The following is a 16,747-nucleotide window of genomic DNA, read 5'->3' as shown; positions in this document are numbered from 1 at the left end:
TGAATGAGCGCATTTATGTGCTCTTAACTTGCCTCAATTAAATGAGGCAGGCTATTAATATGAAAAACCACTCCATTGAGAGAGTAAACGAACCGACACTTGAGTCGCGTCGGTGACTGGTTTCGATGCATTTTGATATGTGATATTTGTTGACACACAATTGTTGCTGCTATTTGCTCACTCATAAATTGATTGGAAATTGAATTAATCGCACATCGAACAAGCCACAAAACTCGAGCCATGTCAATGGTCTGGCATCGTGCACCGTACGTCTTTCACTCTGTTCGCTTTGATCACAACCAAAGTCTAAACAAACAAATTGTTTTTCCCATATTCCCCGTACACATGTTTATATTGTTCGTTAAATCATCAATTTTTCAGAATAGTTTGCTCTGAATCAGAAATTCTGATGAACACAATCGAAGCCTAGCCAGAAATAAAGTAAAACACAACAATCAATCTAAAAAAAAAATTGAGAGTCTGAAAGCCCCATTAAATGATATTTAATCGATTCGAAGGAATCGAGCATTCAATCGTTTCGATTCTTTGTTTGATTCATTGCAATAGATTTGATGGGTGATTATCGACGCCAATAATTGTTTAAATGACTACACTGTGCTATTGTGATGGAATGACGACGCACTGCTGTTGCGCTTTGGCTAGTCGTCCGGCATCGTTTCAACCGAGTGGAAAAAAGTCATCATTTTTTTTTTCTTTCAAACACTTCGATATCAATCAAACATTGATACCATCAAATTACGAAATCACTTTGTCATTTCTCTTACGGAAGGTGACTTTAATTTAGTTCAATGGTCTTGAATCAACAAATTTTTGATGTAATTCGATTGGTCTTGAATCGAATCACTGCATTAACATTTGATACACACACCGTATGTCTTTCTCTTCTCTCTTGCTATCCATCGAAAAAATGGTTCTTCGGCAAGTTGTCAGTCGACTTTGAACGGGCAATGGTGTGTGTGTGTGTGTGTGTGTGCCGAATGCGTGGGTGATCTCGTGCAACCTTATAAACTACTGCATGTTTTGGGCCAGCAGCAAATTTGTTCAGCTTTCAGATGGAATGACATTGGAATATCATTCGATCATGTTTTTTTTTTCGGTGAATAAAACATAGAGTAGTCGTAAAAAAAATCGACGTGTTAAATGTTGAATATGCATTAATTGCAAGCAGGTTGGCGACGGAGCTTGCGCGCACACATGCGGTTGCGCACTTATTTTGATGCTAAGCGACGATAAGCTTTATGTTATGTCATGTTGTGATGAAGAGAAAAAAAATGTTCTCTTCTATTCCGTTCGTACACTACTTGTGACGAAAAAATTGAAATGAAATGACCATATCTTCGATATCAAGATGGATCGCATTGGGTTCGATCAAGCAAACAGCGGCTCGTCATTCATTTTAGTCGTTTCATTCGGCCACACCACGTATTCAGCTGACTAATGTCTGATCATTTTTATGAACTTGCCTCAAAAACACTCTCATTGAGAAATGACACCGAAACGAAAGACGAAACGTACAGAGAAAAAAAAACACATATCGACGCGTATACTCAAATCTACCCACTGGCTGATAGATGGTGAGAAGGCGAAATCAATGTGTACGCGCGCGCGCACACACACAACACACAAAAAAAAAACAACGACATTACACACAAAAACACATCATTCTGTTTTCTCCCCGAAATGAAACACAAACAAAAAAAACGGCAAAGAAGCAAAAAAAAAAAAAATTATGAATCAACCGAAAAAAGTGGGCAGATTTGTTCAAGGAAACATTCAATTTTGCATTCAGTTTTGCGCCAGTGTGTGCTGTAACAATCAATGAAATCAAACCAACAATAACCATATAAATGAATGAATGCAAAGCGAAGAGAAGAAGAAAAAACACATCGGCTTCCATGAGCCACACATGATAATTTTATTAATTAAAACAACCAACGATTTTTTTTTTCGCTCAATGAATTATGGCCAGAATTACATACGTTCATTGTGATTCTAGATATTCAATTCATCAATGACCTAACTTTGGTTTCGATCAAACGCCCTACGTAAACAAATGAAGAAAAAAATCGAATGAAAAAAAAAAACGACAGAAAAAAAAATAACGATTGATCCAAAACCCGCGATCGATTACCTCAATTAAACGATGGCCACCGAAATAAACGACCAATTTTTTGCCTCCATCTCCCGAAATAAACACACCAAAACAAACGATTTTAACGACTCTAAAAATGCTCAAAAATGTAAATAAACAGCCATTTCCACAAAGTGACGGTTAACGATCGTGAACAAAAAGTAATAAAATTAAACGTATGAAAATAAACGATTTTTTGATCCCCAGACCCATGAAGTGTTTAAAGTGATGATAAAATATGCGAAATCTTTAATTAAATTGATGTTCCAACCGATTAATTAGTATCAATGCCATTTTAATTTCTGTCTGATTTAGATTAATTTCCGATTAATTTTTAAACGGAATTTACGTGTGAATTCAACGGTCTTTTTCGGTGGATGCAGCTTCTACGGTAAACAACGGATAACTTAGCACACTTTTGGAGTAAGTATTGCATTGTAATGATGATTTATTTGTTTATTTCGTTCGATGAAAATGGCTAATGGGCCAAAGCAAACGTATAACATCTTAAGCTGTTATAAACCCATTTCATATAGAACAATTCATTGATTGACCAAATGGTGTCCATAGATAGAGAACCCAACCGAGTAGAAAAGAAGAGAACAAATTCGTAGTAAATTATAGTCTTTCATTGCTCATTTATCTTCTACTTAAGAATACTATAGCCATTTGAATGGATACATTTTCGTCCATTCGTCAATTGAGAGTCTCGATCCGAGACACATCGATAACCTACAAGAAATAGTCTGGAGCATGAGCATTGACAATTTGGTTGGGCTATTTTTTTTTTGTTTCTCTTTCGTTTTGTGTGTAGCAGTCAAGCAGGCTTCAATTATGTTGACGTATTTAGAATCACATAGGCGTGGATTTCCGTTGGCTTTTTGTCACTTGAAATAATCAATGCGTCCAATAAACGTTAATAGAGACATTTAAAATTAAAAAAAAAAAAACACAGAAAATTATACAGAACAATGCCAATCGGTCGGTGTTGGAATAATAAAAATCCGCATTTTATACGCACCCAAAACGGGAAACCGAGTGAAAGAAGTGGAAATGAGACAGGAGAAACGAAAGAGAAATTTAGGTACAGAAAAAGAGACTAACGATGAAAGGAGAGAGAGAGAGATAGGGAATGAAGGAGACAGACAGAATGGAAAAGAGATAGAAAGAAGGTGAAAAAGACAGAACAAGAAGGAGACAGAGAGAAAAGAGTTGTTTTCTCTAATCGAAAATGATCGTTTGTTCATTGACCAGAACAATATAAAGTGTTATGTTGTGTATTTCATTTTTTTCTTCGCTTCAATTGGCTCCGAAAACGGATAATTGGTGATTGTGTACGTGTTACGATTTAAAAGAATATACACTCATTCAGGCCATAGTACATTTTGTCTCTTCAATTCGTTGACCATATTTTTTGTGCTGCAGTGTCGCTGTGAATAAACTCTAGCTTACGCGCACAATCAAGAGTGGGCTGAACGATACTTGTTCCGTTATCAACGACGGATATTATGACACTAATTTTTTTTCGCTCTTTCTCTACATCGACAGAACTTAATTTAATAAAACAAAAGAAAATGAACCGTTACTTTGCCACTTGAGCTCATTGATTGAAGTGAAACTGCGTACATGACTTTTTTCAACTAGCCAATTTCTTCGGGTGTTTTCTTTCTTTGTTCTTCCTTGGTTTTTTTTTTTTTGGTTTTTCCGATGAATTTTCGGTCTTTTTCTTGTTTTTCGACGAATTCTAGGGACGAATAAAGTCATTTGAGGGACGACCAAAGCCATTAAAAAAATTCTTGAACAGATTTGAAATTTAAATTTAAATCAAACGAAAAAGCAGAGTCAAATAAATATTCCTAGGAAATTTGGTTCAAAAACGTTATTTATTCTGAAAATAACTGAAAAATTTAGCTCAAACAACACCATAGGCAAATTCTCAATGTAAATTATTGAGTCAATTTACTATTATTGATTCTCTAATATTCTCTATTTCAGTACATAGATAAAATAATCAAAAAATATGTGCCAATTTTCGTTTCGCTCCCGTTTAACATCGACATTCGGTTTGGTTTTAAAACAACGACCGATAAACAGTCGAATTCCGACCGAACAAAAAGAGTGTCGAGGCGATTGTTATGATCCGATATGTGTCATAATTCATTTCGATAAAACCATAAAATATTATCGCACTTCAAATAAATACCTGTCAAACGTGTGCGTTACTTCATATTAAATACACGGAATTTATGTGATTCGTATCGGGGAAAATTATGACTTAATGCTGCTTTGAAAAATGTGCTGTTGTTGTTTCTTTTTTTCTATTGGTATATGGTTATTTTTCTATGTAGTATAGTACAATGCAAAATTGAAACTGGAGGAACGAACTGAAAAAAAATGGCCTGTGTTTGGTGTTCGAGGCCCGGGTGTTGTGTGCGCAGCGCGCACAAGGACCGAACACAAAATGTATAATTGCTAAGCGCAACGTTGAACAAAAAAAAAACCAACTAAACACCCATAATTCACTTATTCACTTCGGCCGGCCGCAACTGAGCAAACAAAAGAATTGCGCGAACTACGAAAAAAGAGAGCAACATAAAAGACCAAGTGTTTGCTGCAATAATCCACTTACGGTGTGCATATTTTTAGCACCAAATGTTCAAAAGGAGAGAGAAAAAAACGCACACCGTTTTTTTTTTTCTCAGCTAAATTATGAATTTGGTTCGCTCACCATCTAAATCACGGCCGATTTTTGTGCTTGGGCTTTGCCGTCGCGTAATAAAACAAAGTATCACATTGAACGGGTGTTGCAATGCTGCTACTGCTGCCACCACCGTCACAGCGACACATTGAAACCATATCGAATTAACATAGAAATGACACATATCGAACTTTCAGATTTGGTAATTAGACCAGAATTGATAAATTTCCATTTTTCTTGCGGTTTTGATGTATACGCGTGGCCCGCAGCTTCTGGACGTTCTCAGGCTGCATTTGAATCGAGCAATTATGGAAGCGATTGAAATTTTATCTTGAAATGAACAGAGAGAGAGAGATGGAAACGAAAACAAGTGCTAATAATTCGATACGCTTTTCATTCTACAGCCGATCAAATTCACTTGCAAACAGCTGCCGTATTGCTTTTGTGCGAATCGCGAGAGTGATAGAGAGGGAGGGAGGTAGGTAGGTAGAAAGAGATAGAAATAAAGTAAGAGCGAGAGACGAAGAGAAAAAGGTAGAAAGAGAGAAAGAGATTCGTTCACACTTGCCCATGTGAATCATAACCGATTCACATGCCAAATGCAATAAAATAGAAAACTATATGATCGTTTTATGAGCTAACTCTGCTATGCCTGTACCATTCATAAACCATATTTGCTTTAAAGTGAAAATACATTAAAATAAATCTTCAATTGAAAGACACATTCACAATCGACAAACACTGCTGTGTTTTTATTAGCCAATCGGCTACATTTTATCGCCCATTTTCATAATTGAATTGGTTCGTGTTTTTAACCATGTCTTACAATTATCGCTATTTTCTCAAGACGATTCTACTTTCGACATTAACCATTTTTGGAACATTTCTAATAGCTCAGCGTGTTATTGATGAAAAAACAACCGTCTGGTTCTAAAAGTTTATTACTGCGAACGTTGGAACATTCGAATCTATCTTTATATTCTCAAGAATATAAATTTTATGATCGCAAATGAAAATGAGAAACATTTTGTTACCGGTTTTTATATGCGCGGAAATTTATATTTGTACTCACTCCTGGTATGGGAAACTTGTGAAGTGTTTTGAATATTGTTGATTTTGTTCAAATGGAAACTTGTATTTTTCAAGCCATTTTTCATTCAAAACATTTTTCATACCACCTTTCTTGGGTATTATAACCCAAGAAAAATAAAAATATTCCCTAAGCGAGTTCACATTTTTAGTATAAAAGTTTCAACTGATCATCAATAGTCAGTTTTGATAGTCAGTTTTTGTCATCACAATTAAGTTTTTCCACAAATAAGTCTAACCAAAGAAGTCTAACGAAGAAAAAAGTCAAAATTGTTAATTTTTTCTCATTCTTGATGATCTAAAAACCGATGCTTTTCAAAAAAACCTTCACGTTTCAAGTTGAAAAGCATCAAAATGTGCAAAAGTCACCAGAACGATTCAACGATAAATCGATAAAATGCTTCACATGTCGGCTTTTGTTTCGATTCTTTTGATTTTGGTTTATCTATTTTGTTAATTGCTTTGCTTATGGATCCTTAAAACCCCTTCAATTCACTCGATGACTATGACTTCCTTTTAAGCCATTGTCCAAAAAAAACCTCAGACGATTTTAATTAGTACCGAAAAAGGCATGTTCAAATATTGAAATTGTGCATCGTGCACGAATCGTTCATTTTTTATGGTACACGTGTGAGTGTCAAATGGTCGAGTCATCAATTACTTCATAGAAAATGCCATATGAAATGAATGGTGCGGCGCGCACAGGACTATTAGCTATCTATTTTGTTGAGCAGTTGAACTGTTGTGCCATTTGAAAATGAGCATAATACATTTCTAATGAGCCGGTCGGAAAGTTGCGAGGGCGTTGATAAATCAATTAAGTGCTTTTTTATGCGATTATCTTTGTTCCTGGCGACGAAATATGGTCGTTTTTGTGTGTGTCATGAATGATGTCGAAATGCAATTCGTTGAAAAAAAAAAATTGAAATTGACTATTTGAACTTTGGTCGTGTTTTTTTTTCGTGCATTCGATCAATTTTATTTTTGTGTCTCGAGATTTGGCTGTGATTGTGGGAGAGGAAGAGAGACAGACTCTGGGAAGGGAGACAGAGAGATTGGAATAGCTAGAAAGGGGAGAAGAGATGAAAGAAAATCGAAAAAGAAAGAAAAAAATGAAAAAGAGAGAGAGAGAAAGACAGAGAAAAACGACAAAAGACCTATCGAAAGAATAAGCCACATCGAAAGAGAAAGAGTGAGCTAGAGTAAAACCGACTGCAGAAATAGAAAGCAAAATTCCCATTGATTTGAACATTGTATCAATTCCAATATAGTTTTTCGTGGCTGGAGGCTCAATTTGTGCAGTGCATAATGTTGAATTACATATACGATTGAAGAAAAGTGCCCCGTTTGATTTATCCGTCAAAGGCCGAACGAATCGCATCGCAAACGTTATCCATTTGTAATGGCCACTTTCAATGGGTGCTCACGCGAATAAGACACGTTCACAAGAAAATCGAAACCAGAACGATTATCACCTTTATTCCGAATCGCGATGATCTTTTCCATGCGATTGCATCACCACGTATTAGTGTCAAAACATTTGAAATACGTGGCCGTGGGGCGAGCGGCTGCAACAATCAAAATTAAATTCTAAATTTGTGCGCAATTAGTAAAATATCACACATAACGAGAAAATTGTTGAGACCAGACGAACCGGGCGTACGTATAATATTGACATCTCGACACTAGAACCATTGCCTGCAGAACATATGTTGACATCATAAATGTAGTCATAAAGAAACGCCGAAGAATTCAAATGTTCGCCAAATTGATTCGTTTGTGTGTTGTTTCGAGAGAATTTCTGGCGGCGAGGAAGCGATCGCTTGAAATTGATGACGATGACGTTTCGAAACCGTTGCATGGAGATAGAGGAAAAAAAAAGAGTCGTGTATGATCAATTATTTTATTATTGGTCGTTCGTGAGTGCAATGCGAGAATCCGGTGAAGACAGGTATACTATCTGGGCCAAGATGCAACAATTCACATCACTCGGCAAAAATTTTGCTTCGATTTGAAGCTATAAGCGCATGTGAACTCACAGTACACAGACAAACACACAGCAACATGGAAATTACGCAAGTCATATTACTTTCGGGCAACATGCAGCCCAACGATAATTCATACAATGAAAAGTTGGAATGCAAATAACCGTTTTTTTTCTCGCTGTTGTTGTTGTTGATGTTTATATATGTGTGTGTTAGCAATAAAAACCGTGGCCCTAAATCGAATATGCATCAATAATAAATCGAAGAGACGCAATTCGGTCAGTTTTTTTTTCTCCAACGAAAAACCAAACATGCAATTTTCTAACGGAGCGCACGATAATCAAAGCCACGATATGCACAAATTTACATATTGCATAATCATAATCATGATTTCGTCGATAGAGCAATCAAGAGATATTGGTGGTTTTCTGGAAAAATCATCAGTAAAATTAAATGTTTCAACACAAACTTCGATATGGGCAGAGAAAGAGAGAGAGAGAGAGAAAATAAGGCCAACAAATTGGCTCTTAATAGAATTTCTATGTTTTTGATTGATTGCGATCAATCGAGTGCTGTCGATGTGTCGTCGTTTATGCGTGTATTTCGATGTTCTTATTGATTTTTTTTTCCATTTATTGGATGGATTTTCATGTATAGTGACACTATAATGGATGCATGCTCGTTATTAGGTGTTCATATAACAGCGTTCTCGAAACACGACACGATCAAAAACTACACCATTACAAGTTCTCATTTTCTCTCTTGCCCAGTTAACCGCTCCCAAATGGAAATTTTTCCGCAGAAAATTCAAATGTATCTTTGGCACACAAAACACACCCAACTCAATCCAACCGAGGGAAAAATTCACACAAACACGAAATAATCACGACATCATTTGAAAGTCCAAATTCAATTATCGCAAATCGTTCGTTTGTTTGGTTCAATGTCCACATATACACAAAACGTACGATGTCGGAATGAGTGCGTTGAAATCGGAACACAGATCGGGTCATTATGCTTGGCAATGATCGTCGTCGTCGTTGTTGTCGTCATAAATGCAATTGTTTTCAAAAGAAATTATGAATAAGTATTCAACAGTAAGCAGTGTTCACATCTCATAAATTCATGAATTTGTTTTGCTTTGACTGTTTGCTTCATAAACTGTTCATGAACCCGTTCAGATTAGCTCGAGCTCACGACGCACATCGACGATGTGACATCGTGCTTCTGGTTGAATGCAAGAAAAGCGTGCGAGAGAAGTGGAGTGAAGCAAAGCAAACTAGAGTCAGAGGAAGATAGAGAATGAGAGAAAGAGCCAGGCGACAAATGCGTACGTGATGCAACAACAAAACACCCGCAACATTTCAATTGCAACCGACCGACCGAACGGAACGAAAATTTATAGCTCATAGAACTTGAATTCATATTGAAATCAATACACGTAATGCTCCCTTCATTTAAATGACGGCATGTCCATTTAGCTGTTGCATTACCTTATTCAATTTTCAAATGAACTCGCTTTGTCACTATGTGGCTTTCGTGCACCGGATGTCATGGGCATAGATCTGGAGAGAGAGAGAGAGAAAAACGCAGCGTTCAACGCTTTTTGATATGTTGTCGGACACTTGGGCATCGCGTGCCAAACTAAAATGACAACGACCACGATTCATACCAAACGGCACCGTTTCGAATATAAATCATTTAATTCAATTTTTGAATTGTAGAAAGCGATTAATTTGTTATTTATTAGCGGTGAAACATGGGTGTTTTTTGTTGTTGTCGTTGAAAATGATGAAGCCATTGAATTCCCACCGGCCCAGACTTGATAACAACTCAATGACGAGTTATGAAGGAAAAAAAAGTGTGTGCAATTTTCTTTGACAAATTGCATGAAATTCACCTGTTTATTAACATTTTTCGGCCGATCTCCCGTTGCCTTTGTCCCGCACACAGCAATTAATAATATCAAAGAGAAAAAAAACTGCCGTCATAATAATCTGGCCGGTTCGATCGATAATTAAAATGCTAACTTGTAAACGATATGAAATATGTTGTTGTTGTCGTCGATGTGGTGGTTTTTTTTTTTCGTTTCGCTTTTAATAATTGATGATAATTCAAAGGAATTTTGCCGCTGGGTGGCTATCTCATTACATTCGCTGTATTTTTGAATTAATCAACGAATAAACACCGTAATTTACAACTTGTTGAGCTCGATCGATATATAGAAATCTTTCACATTGCGTAGAATGTACTGACAGTTTTATCGTGAATATTTCATGATGTTGCGCGGAAGGAATTTCGATCTGACGAGCTTTATCATGAGGAAAAAGTAAAGTAAACAGTCTTTACTTTTATTTAAGACTCTCTCTACGAGTCTTGTCTTTAGGATACTAAAGACTTAGCTGAAGACCGAGTTAAAGACCAAGCTGAAAGCTGAGCTAAAAAGCGAGCCAAAATTTCTTGCTATAGAGAAAAAAAAGCCTTTTTGACGAGAAAAAAATCATCAGTCACGGACAAAAGCCTCCAAATGTCCAATTTCCATACTGTAATGATTCATTGCTAACGAAAACAGTGTCCGTCCTCAGAAAAGTGCGCAAATTCATTCCTGAAGCATCGCACAAATAACATGGCCACAACGAAAATTGTCATCATGAAAAAAGCATTTTAGAAAATTAATCACAACAATGTACAAGTACCTATCAAGCGGCTTGATTCAAACCAGAGAGCTGTGTTCAGCTTGGGATGCAATCACGGTGGCCGTAATTACAGTAATTGCCGCTGTTCATTACATATCCAACATCAACTCTCTGGATCATACATTAGCATTGCAAGTAAATATTTATGCAAAAAGGACTGCGCTTGTTTATTTTATTATTAAATGCAACGAACGCCGTGAAACGAAGCCAAAACCGCTCAACATATAATGATCATAAACGATATAAATGATATTCTATTATTATTGACAGCCGTCAGCTGCTGCATTGCACTGGACCAAATCAAAGGAGAGCAGCGCATATATACCTCATTTAGTATTTGTTAATCACTTAATACGCGTGTTCTGTCATGAAGAGAGAAAAAAATTATGCAGTTCGACTTGATAATGTAGTGTGTAAATATGCGTGCCTTGTTATTATATCGTCAATTTTTTGTTGTTGTTGTTCACCGGCGGCGTTTAGTACATTCTCAAATGGTGAAACAAACAACTTGGACACAATCACTCAGAAGAAGAGAGAGAGAGAGAGAGAGAGAGAGAGAGAGAGATGCAAATATCCAATAAACCAATAAACCAATAGAAGGAGAGAGGAGGAAAAAAAAGAGATAGAGTGAGGGACACACACGTACAAAAAAGTGAAGGTACATTAGGAGTAAAAAGTAGAGACTTAAAAGTTTGAAGTCAGAGACACTGTCTTTCTATAGCTTTCAGTGACTTTGACTCTCTATAGCTCTTTATAAAGAGACACTGTCTCTGCGACACTCTATCCTCTAGAATGAAACCGCTCGATACAAACATGTATCGAATGAGATAACATTCGATTCGACGGGGAAAAAAACCAATTCGATAATATCGACCGTTCATGTTCTATTGCACAAAAGCCATTATTTCCCATTAAACACAGTATCTACTCAATAAAAAATTCCATTTTTTCCTGTTTGTTTAAACTTGAACATCGATGAACATCATCATCATCGTTGTCGTCGTCGTTTTGGCTGTCGAAACGCAACAATCGAATCGATTGTTTGATAAAATTAGTTGTGTTTGCCGATTGGCAAACACATTGACGGCTTAGCGAGCGTTCAAACACCAAATAACGGTACAAAATTCATGATATTCAATTTTTCAGCGTCGTGAAATGCAAACAAACCCAAAGTCACACACACTCTATCGGAACATGTGTTCATTTCGCAGTTCGTTCAATTTGTTCGTTCACGGATAATGTTCAGGGATTTTTTTGCGCTTTTTGATGCATTTTATGAAATAGTACAAACATTTTACAATTGCCACTTTACAATGAGCGTAATTCATGAGAAAAGGAACTTGAAACGCTGTTGCTTTTTGTGTGAGTCAAGAACCATGTACAGTACAGTCAATGAAGCGGCTCGAGTTTCAAGTTTATTCAGTGATGCGTTTTCGACTCAAGTTTACTCAATGATGCGACAAATATTGTGGTTTTTACCAAAAAAAAAAATTGTGCGCAACTTATCGTGAGAAGCAAACTGTCGGTCGAACTTGCGTCATTTGATTGATAAATGGCCCGGTAAGTGTCATTTAGTGGCATTTAGCTCTTTTTTGTAGATCAGGTGCCGAATGTAACGATTTCAAATTTAGAAAACGTTTTGTTAAGCTCGTAAATTTCAAATTCAAATTGCTATTTTTAATGATTAGACCCGCACTCTCGTCTCTCTTTCTCTTTCTCTTTCTCTCTCTCTCTCTCTCTCTCTCTCTCCTTGTCTCTCTCGCCTCTCTTTCTCTCTCTCTGTCTCTCTATCTGTCTCAGCATGACATGACAATGGGCCACAAACACCACTTTTCCAACGACGCAATCTGCCAAATTTGGCATGCATCGAAAGATTCTATTCGATTGTCATAAAGACCGCTTTCCAACGAGTCAACGAATTTTTTAAATTTCATATTCGTAGCTCGACCCGAATTTTCTGCCACGTATTTATTGCTTGAATGGAGCAATCGATCAAAAAAGCCTACTCGCCACAGAATATCGGCTCCAGCACTTGGGCCTAAGTCAATTTAAAAAAAAATCGAGAAATAGCATAAACAAATGCTTTTATTGTGTAGAACATTTTGTTGTGTTGTTTTTTTCGGGCCTAACGCGTACGCACAAACGAAAAAGAACGGTCGTCGTCGTCGACAAATATCAGTAATTAAAATTCGATTTAACAATGATGAAAAACAGCCGTATTCTCAATGAACAACAACAGCAGCAGCAGCGGTCGTAGCAGCAACCACATCAGTCTTAGTTCAAGAGTACGCGGGCAATGGGCCTATGTCAGTGAGCAATTTAAACAGCCCACGCACAAGTCAAGCTACCATATTTGGATGATGGTTCATTTTTTGAAACAATCATATAAACTGTTGAAATGATGACAAACAACACATATATCTGTGTTGCCTTCTCTTTCTCACTTTATCGCTCTGTGTCTTCTGCGAACAGATACATTTTGTTTTTTCGACTAGTTTGCAATTGTGTTTATTCTTTGGTGTTTCGAAAAAACTTACAATAATTTCACAGTTATTTTCGACGCTATTTATCATAGTTAAGTACGAAAACGTGCCTTGAAATAAATCGGAATGATGGTGAGTGCCGGTCGTACTCATGCGCCCATTTCAAATTAATCCATCAAAGACAGAGAGTGCCAATTTGAGGAAGATTAGGGATGTGTGTATTGCGTTTTACATTTTATAATAACCGCAAAAATTGAATGAAATATGGGATTTTATGCCGCCAAATTCGCATTCAACACTAAACAAACGCGAAGAACGCGCAATTTTCGCAAATTTTTTCGCTGATGGATTTTTGGCAATTTATAACAACACAACCATAAAATGGAACCAATCGAACCAAAACAAATATTGAAAGCGAAATGGACAATACCAAATTATGTGCTTACGTGTGTTTATATTTTGCGTTTTTTGATGCGACAATACGATCGGCGCCGAGTTTCTTCTCTCCAAAAATGTACGAAATACACCATGCGAAGCAAAGTCAACACACACACACACACACACACACTCACCGTAAAGGTCAAGTTCGATCGGCAGACAGCATTTTGGCCATTTGACCAAATATGGATTTAATGTCCGCGATCACCACCAAATGCTCATTTTTTGAATACCGAAAATAAAACCCAAACTCAATTTTAATCATCGGTTTGAAATGGTAAAATGCTTGTGGTCAGCCAATTTTTTTTTTTGCGTTTTGTCGCTCTCAATTGCTTTCATCGACCGGCAATCAGTGGATCAATCGCCGTTGTATCGGACTAATCGCTCGATTCAATCACTTGTGGCTGAACAATATCCGTGTGAAGTCGGCTTTTTGGACATGTTTTTGGGATTATCTTGAATCGAAATGAATAAAATATCAAAAATCTTGGATCAAATTTCATGCATTCGTCTTAAAGAGCGAGGGATTTCCTCTCGCAAAAAATGGCTCAAGGGGAAATGACCTTCACATATTTAAGAAATTTTTTGCTGAAGAAAAAAAAAACTCTACTTTTTGACACCTGCAAGATTGGTTCAGCGCCTCACCTCATATACATATCATTTAGTCCAATTTTCAAATATGACACACTTTTCTCGTTTTTTCTTGCTTTTCTTCACTCTCTCGCTCTTCCGTTTGATATTCGATACCGCGAAGAGCGTTCAACTGAAGCGATTTATGGCGAGAGCCATTATGAAAATTGCTTTTTTTGCAAATGAATCACAATCGCAATTGGCGTGGAGCACACCTTAAATTCCAGTTTGGTTGAAGGTTTCGGATCAAATACTTGTTCAATTTGCGGGCGCGCACACATAGTGTGGGACTGAGCTAAAGCAGATCAACCGTTCTTAGTGCCGAAAAGGAATCATGTCAAATTTGCATTGAATCGCAATAAATCGTGACGATGAAAACGATGAAATATGGTGACAAAGTCACATCGAAACCCAGTAACCTGATGCTAGAGCCAACAAACGGAAATGAAAAATCAAGTGAGAAGGTGCGACACCATCGTTGCCGTACGATCAACACCACGGTTCACTGGCTTACGAAATAATCGTGGTTTGACATCTTCTTCAGCATCGTGAACTGAGAGCAACACGTGCGGTGTGTGAAAAAAATTTATCTATCCAAAAAATTCATTCGGAGCAGGCAATGCACGAAGCGAGTGAACAAGAAAGAGGTGATACACACACACACACATACACACATAATTTGTTGGAGCCACAAAGAACAAGACCATGACCTATTCTGCACTTGTGTTGTGTGAGCATTTGCGCGTTTTCTGTGCTGTGCTCGATGCGATCGTATTGAATTGCGTTACCATATTTGTATTTCGTGTTAATTATCACCCACCTTTCGGGTTGGCCACTGAGCAGAGCAGAGCAGAGCAGAGCAATCCGATCGACTTACTCATGCGCTGCAGCAGCGGCAGCAGCATCGTTTGCAAGTGCATTTACATCACCAACTGCGTGTTTATTACCTCTTATTAATTAAAGATTGCATAATTCGTTGGATTTTTAAATTGCATTTGCTCAGTCAGTCACGATTGCGTCGATCGTTCGTTCGCTTCAATCGCATTGCGCCGCAAAGAATCTTTTTTATTCGGTTTTTGAGTGTGTTGTGGAAAAATCTGAAGGAATTTTTTATGCACGATCGATGACTTTTTTTTTCGTTCAAAAAATTAAATGGAATCCTGAGATGCCGCAAGCGACAAATTGATTTATCCGCATTCGACGAGAGAAAATTCCATGTGACTTTTGACACTATCGACAATAACAATATTTTTCATCCAATATAGTATGTCGAAAGGCCTTCAGCATGAACACAGTCGCGCAATAGGCTGTGCGATTGGCCATTGAACGTAACAAATTCGGTCTTTTTTGTTCGATTTTACGCGCTCTTTATACATCAATTGAAGGTAGAAAATATAGATGTGCTCTTTTTTCGTCATCTGACTGATGTCAGTAATTTGTATTATTTCGTTGAGCGTGCGGCGTCGGTGGCGTTTCAATTTGCATTTATATCGATTCATGTGAATGCCACACAATCCCCCCACAATTTGTCAGCTTTTTTTATGGAAATTTTATGGAATTGAAACAATTTTTGGTACAGTTTTTTTTTCTCTGTATTTTTATTTCATTTTTTTTTCTAATTAACATAGAAATTAGAGTGAATTTTAATCAGTTGGAACTCCATTTGTGTTTGTGCAAGTTATTTTTATTGAAATTCCATTTTTTGTGAATTTTGCTAGGGGAATTTAACTCTTACGAGTGCAGCATGTTTTCTGCCAGTTTGCTTGATTCGCGGAAGTTCGACGCGTTCGTTGTACGTACTGACGCGCACGGTCACAAGTTTACACAAGTTTGTTTATGGTTTTGCGCGTTTTTCAAGTTGTTATTTGACAACTAAAACGCGTTTCAAACTAAAAATCGGTTGTTTACGTGTATAAAGATTTTTCACATCCTTTCCAAAAGTTCAAAGATTTATATAATTATAAAATGGACAAAGGAAATATTTTTAAAGAGCTGGAGAAAGTGTTGGAAGAAAAAGTTAATCCAGATAGATATAATAAATGGAACGACTGATGTGTGCGCGTCGTCTAGCTTCATGTTTGCACACGAACTCGCACAAGTTCGCGCAAGTTCGCGCATGTTGTTTTAATACGGAACTTGTCAACTGAGTGGAATCATGCAAGTTCTCTGTTGAATGTAACAATTTTGTGCGCGTTTATATCATTTTTTTACAAGTTTTCACGTAGTTAAATCCCCCTAGGAATTTTGTTAATATTCAATTTCCATTTTATTTGGACCTTTTTAAACCAACTTCCATTTCTTTAGGAATTTTTTTTATTCAATTTTCATTTTTTGATGGTTGAAATGATAATCAGTTTCCCTTGATTGATAGAAATGATGTCTTTTGTATTCGATTTCAATATCGTTTTCATTTATTCTTGGAATTGAGTAAATTCAATTGGCTAAAATGTTGAATTGTAGTTTGAATTGAAGTGCGAATTGACGATCGAGTTGAACTTTGAATCGAACTGAATTCAATCAAACTTGTGAGTTATGCTCGCAGTTCCGGAAGTCACCCTTTGAAATTTTCCATCTTA

The 16,747-nt window shown here is 36.9% G+C and overlaps 1 protein-coding gene across 2 annotated transcripts in view; it reads left to right on the top strand.

Annotated features, from left to right (window-relative positions):
• LOC129573834 (FH2 domain-containing protein 1) overlaps positions 1 to 16,747 on the top strand; it is a 38,426-nt gene that overhangs the window by 3,758 nt on the left and 17,921 nt on the right. For both annotated transcript variants that reach the window (XM_055454954.1, XM_055454953.1), the window contains exon 2: positions 2,468 to 2,575. The gene's annotated coding sequence lies outside the window, so the exon portion shown is untranslated. The remainder of the gene's footprint in view (positions 1 to 2,467; positions 2,576 to 16,747) is intronic.

Source organism: Sitodiplosis mosellana, unplaced genomic scaffold (genome assembly GCF_009176505.1).
Source record: "Sitodiplosis mosellana isolate CC-2019 unplaced genomic scaffold, AAFC_SMos_1.0 Smas_scaffold_6117, whole genome shotgun sequence".
NCBI lineage: Eukaryota > Metazoa > Arthropoda > Insecta > Diptera > Cecidomyiidae > Sitodiplosis > Sitodiplosis mosellana.
Note: the sequence above shows the minus strand (reverse complement) of the source record. Positions and strands in the feature narration are given on the sequence as shown.